This window comes from Garra rufa, chromosome 4 (assembly GCF_049309525.1).
Source record: "Garra rufa chromosome 4, GarRuf1.0, whole genome shotgun sequence".
Lineage (NCBI taxonomy): Eukaryota > Metazoa > Chordata > Actinopteri > Cypriniformes > Cyprinidae > Garra > Garra rufa.
Genome location: NC_133364.1, coordinates 17,705,919 through 17,711,918, shown reverse-complemented (window position 1 = coordinate 17,711,918; position 6,000 = coordinate 17,705,919).

The following is a 6,000-nucleotide window of genomic DNA, read 5'->3' as shown; positions in this document are numbered from 1 at the left end:
TAAAGTGAAAGCATTGTCTGGTATTATATACTGGATCCTCATTCTATTCTCAACTGAGATGATATGTGGCAATTAAGTTAGGCTGACCTCAGTTAAGCTTCTTCCTTTAAACAAGGATTTTAACAAGTCTCAAAACTTTTAGAATTTGTCTGACAATGCAAAAGAGAGAGAAAGAACAAAAAACTGAACAGTGTGTGTGTGTGTGTGTGTGTGTGTGTGTGTGGGAAAGAGAGGGAGAGTATCCCCTAATTAAAAGTACCAGAAATCTTCCTCCATCAGCATGAGGGGGAATTAATGTGGGGCTGTTGGCACATGAAGTCAATGCTTCAGGCTTCCTGTCTCCAAACAGGCAAACAGGAGGTGCATTGCAGAGAGCCAGTTGCCTTGGTAACAACAACTGAGCTGCGTGGATTCCAAGCAGAAGCGCTATAGTGAATTCTCAGGGGTGAAGCTAACTACACCTTTAAAGATTAAATGTTGACTCAACACAACAACACAGCAGTGAAGCCAACTTACAGAAGCTTACATTGTTAGAAGAGTCCCCTTACAAGAGTACGTTCTTACATTAAAAATAAATCAGTTATGGAGGACATTGCTTATGTGCCAAGGGGATTTGAAGACACAAATTACATTCTGCACTTCTGGTGAACAGCTGAAGATACGCAACAGTCAGCGGCACATAAGAATCATTTCTCTGTCTGAATGTTTTAGTAAGACCAGAAGTTTCCAGACCCTTTTCCAAAGCCTCTAATACTGTATGTTCAGTTCAAAGGCTTCTGTCAGTGATGTACTTACAACAGCTGATTCACTTTAAGCACAGGAAACTTGTGTCTGACGAAGAGGCGGAGAGTCCCTCCTACTGTAAAACAACTGAAACTGAATGGATTTACCATTACACTCTTAAAAATAAAGGTGCTTCATGGTGCCATAGAAGAAGCTTTTTTGTTTAAATGGTTCTATGAAGAACCTTTAACATCTGAAGAACCTTTCAGTTTCACAAAATCTTCAGATTATAAAAAGGTAAGAAAGTTTAATTGAATGGTTCGTTGTGGAACCAAAATGGTTCTTCTATGGCAGTGCCTTTTAAAGCACCTTTATTTTTAAGAGTGTATTTTAAGAGTGTAGTCACACATTGTCTATGCCGATTTTGGAAGAAAATCTGCAGAATAGATTTTAAAATCATAGTACTTTACTAAACATACCTAAAAGTACTATAGTCACCTTAGAATTATAAGGTTCTATCTGACATTTTTGTCCAAATTGAGTTTTCACATATTCTCATTATTTAACAACTTATTTACATTATTTGATGTTTCTTTTGTAAGCTGTGCACATTATGGGCCTTTTTTTTTTGGAAAACAAAAATGGATTCCAACTACAGAAGTCTATGGAATGCAAAAACTTTGAAGCTCAGTATCTCGAAAGAATGCAGATAGAACATTATTAGTTCTAAGGTGATGACAAACACTTTATTTCACAGTGCGCTTGTTGCATGTTACATGTCCTAGTAAGAATGCGAAATTATGCATAATTGCATAAAACCAACCTTAAAATGTACAGATAATTTACTTACCCCCTTGTCATCCAAGATGTTCCATATACTGTAATGGACTTCTATGGTGCCCGCGAGTTTGAACTTTCAAAATGCAGTTTAAATACAGCTTCAAATGGCTCTAAATGATCCCAGATGAGGAAGAAGGGTCTTATCTAGTGAAATGCGATTTTTTTTTTAATGATAATTTATATATTTTTTAACCTCAAATGTCATGAACCAGAATACATAGCGTTCACGCAGAGCTAGACAAGATGAGCATTTAAGGTTAAAAGGTATATAAACTGTCATTTTTTTTTTTTTTTAGAAAATGACCGATCGTTTTGCCAGATAAGACCCTTCTTTCTGTGCTAGGATCGTTTAGAGCTCTTTGAAGCTGCATTTAAACTGCATTTTGGAAGTTCAAACTCGGGGGCACCATAGAGGTCCACTATATGGAGAGAAATCCTGAAATGTTTTCCTCAAAAAACATAATTTCTTTACGACTGAAGATACTATAGAAAGACATGTAAAGTAAACAGTAAACTGAAGGACAAATGATTCAAAAACATGAATTTTGACATGTCACCAACACATAAAATATGCATATTTAACAAGTATTATATGCATATATAATGGCACAATATGTAGCCAGAGGGCAAATTCAAAACAAACAAAGAACCAAAGGCGTTGTTGGATGACGCAATGATTAAATGTGGAATCATGGGAGTTGTTGTCTTCATCAAGTTTCCTACAAAATAAAATGGGAAAATTGATGGTGCATGAAGTCATATGCAGGCGATGCAATGACACGTTATTTTAGGCTAATTAAAATTGCTTATGTTTATTAATATTGTTTGTGCGTGACAAATCAATGCACTAAATACGCGCAAACAATATATATTTAATGTGTGAAATACGCATATTTTACGTCAAGTCACCTTTATTTATACAGCGCTTTTGACAATACAGATTGTGTCAATGATGCAAAAATGTTGTTGACGTTTTGGCCTTCCATATTCGTTTATTGTTGGGGATTTTTGTAATGTCTCATCGTGTAGAGTGTAAAAAAATATTAATAAGCAAACATGGTATATTTATAAACGATCTTCCAAGTCTGCAAATTTAAATCATCATCTTCTATTAAAAATTGGATCTTAGTTGGATGTCTGATGCTTGTTTACATGCATAAGCAGTCAAAGCCACAAGAAAACAGTATTAATAGTGCAAAATCATTTATTGCAAGCTCTCACATATTTTTCTTAAACTGTAACTTTAACATTTTAACTAAATACTCATATTACAGGAATGATTAGTAACATTTTAGTCTGGGTTTTTAAAAACTGGAGCATTTGCATTTTAACTCACTCCAGGATTGCTCAGAGCTGGCTTTTTTTCAGCAGGGAACAGCAAAATAGAAAACCAGGAAGTTTTAAATTAATTCATTATTAATTATGAATTTATTCATTTGAATTAATATTAACATAAAACTATATTAATTGCTAATTTAACTGTTATATAAAGTCATACAAACATTTTACAACTTACCCATATGATATTGCTTAAAGGGGCAGTTCAGCCAAAATGTGAGAAAAAAATGTTGAATAAAGTTGTTATTTTATTTTATTTTTTTTTTTTTTTGCGTACAAAAAGTATTCTCGTAGCTTCATAACAATACAGTTGAACCACTGATGTCACCTGGACTATTTTAATGATGTCCTTACTACCTTTAGTTGCGTTGATGTTTATGCAGGGTCAGAAAGCTCTCAGATTTCATCAAAAAGTGTTCTAAAGATGAACGAAGGTCTTACAGGTTTGAAACAAAATGAGAATGAGTAATCACCAACCGATTTCTGGGTGAACTATACCCTTAAATATACATTTACAAGTAGTTTGCAACAGTTCCTATTTATAATTCTCTACCTCTATATTTCTATGAGCAAGAAATCACAGGCCTAAACTTCACTGAAGCACCAATTTAACAATAGTGTATCAAGAGCAGTCACAGCTGTGGCCCTGTAGGCCTGAGCTGACAAACAGCTTTTGCAGCTATGAGGGTAAAATACAACAGCTCCACTTTGATTTAGCCCCTCTCTCTCGTCTCTGTGTGGAAAAGATGATTTATGCAGGCTTCTTTGTCTCTCAGCTCTGCTCTGGATAAAATAATGTGGACAGGTTTGCCTTTCTCTGAGATATGATCTCGGTTTTTCAGAGGCCAGGTTATGGAGATATGCGATATGTGTGGAGATGAAAGAAGAGAAGGAAATTATGAGTCAGCTTGACGTGATTATGAATATGAGAGAATCTTCGTCATCTTACGAAAGTGTGTCGGCATCGACTGATGGGTTGCCATTCTTAAACATAAAGGTTCAAATGCCATTAAAGAATTTAATGTTTTTGAACCATTTGGCCTTCCATATACACACATAGACACACATTTCTTTAAGGCTGTTCAACACAGAGTACCATATAGTGCAGCAATAGGAGCGTGAGATCTAGATGAGAGTGATAAGATAGCGAAAGTGCGAAGACTGTCTCTGTAAGTAGGTTATGCCCGAGGGTTCGCAGAACCGTCTTGTCTGAAACTGCCTTTGAATTATGAGATCATTGCAACATCTGCCGGTTAGAGGGACTGACGCTGATGGACGGCCAGGTGTGTGTGTACATACTGTACAGATATACACACACGGGCTCAGTGCACGCTGATGACAAATGAAAGCGGAAATGAAATGCAACTTGTGTCACGAGATACCCGAAGAGCTGTCTCAATATATTTACTCAGTCTGTGTGTCAGATTGAGCCATAAGATCCATTTATTACAGGAGGAGTGTCTGTCCAACCGCTCCAGCTGCTCATTTGTGGTCAGGAATGAGCCGCAGAAGAGGTAAAAATCATTGAGTTACACATATATTATGTTAACATCATTCTGTTGATTTATGCTAATATATTCTGTATAGCCTCTTTCACCACTGAATAAAAACTAAAGAAGGTTATTGTGACTTATCTCACAGTTCTGACTTTTTTCAGAGAATTGCGTGATACAAACTCACAATTCAGACTTCTTTTCTCAGAATTGAGATATAAACTTATAATTCCGAGTTATAAAGGCAGAATTGCAAGATATAAACTCACAATTCTGACTTTTTTCTCAGAATTGTATGATACAAACTAGCAATTCAGATTTTTTTCCTCACAATTTTTTACATTTTTTACAGTTTACATCTCACAAGTGAGAAGGAAATAGACTGATATGATAATATATCTCACAATTCTGACTTAATAATTGACAACTCTGTTATAAAGTCAGAAATGAGAAAAAAGTCACAATTGCAAAATAAAAACTCTGAATTGTAAGTTTATATCATGCAATTCTGACTTTATAACTCGCAATTGCGAGTTTATATCGCAATTCTGAGAAAAAAGTCAGATTTGCGAGTTTATATTTCTCAATTCCAACTTTTCAAGTTTACATCATGCAATTCTGACTTCATTTCTCAGAATAGTCGTGCAATTCTAAGAAAAAAGGAATTTGAGAAATTTGCGAGTTTATATTTTCCTATTTAAACTATTTAAATTGTGAGTTTATGTCATGCAATTTTGACTTTTCTTTTCTATTTCTCAAAATTGAGAGTTTATCTCTCGATTCTGACTATATTTCACAACTGCAGGTTTATATCACTCAATTCTGAGAAAAAAAAGTTTATATTTCTCAATTCTGACTTTATAACTTGCAACTATAAGTTTATATCACGCAGTTCTAACTTAATTTCTCAGAATTTATACTTTCCTATTCAGACCTTAGAACTCAATTGTGAATTTATGTCACGCAATTTTAACTATTTCTCAGAATTGCGAGTTTATCTCTTGATTCTGACTCTATCGCAATTGCAAGTTTATAACACGCAATTCTGAAAAGTCAGATTTGCGAGTGTATATTTCTCAATTCTGACTTTATAACTCGCAACTTTAAGATTATATTACACAGTTCTGACTTAATTTCTCAGAACTGCAGTTTATATCATGACATTTTAAGAAATAAGTCAGATTTGCATATTTATCATTTCCTATTTAGACTTTATAACTCAATTGTGAGTTTTTGTCATGTAATTTTGACTTTATTTTTCAGAAATGCGAGTTTATCTATTGATTCCGACTCTCTCGCAATTGCAAGTTTATATCACGCAATTCTGAGAAAAAAGTCTGATTTGCAAGTTTATATTTTGCAATTCAGACTTTATAACTCGCAACTGTGAGTTTATATCACAAAATTCTGAATTTCTCAGAATTGCGAGTCTATATCACTATCTGCAACTGCAAGTGTTCATTGCAATTCTGAGAAAAAAGTCAGACTTGCGATTCTGACTTTATAACTCGCAATTGCAAGTTTATATCATGCAATTCTGACTTCATTTCTCAGAAGTTTATATCTTGCGATTCTGACTTTATAACTGCAGTTGTTTGCAGTTTGT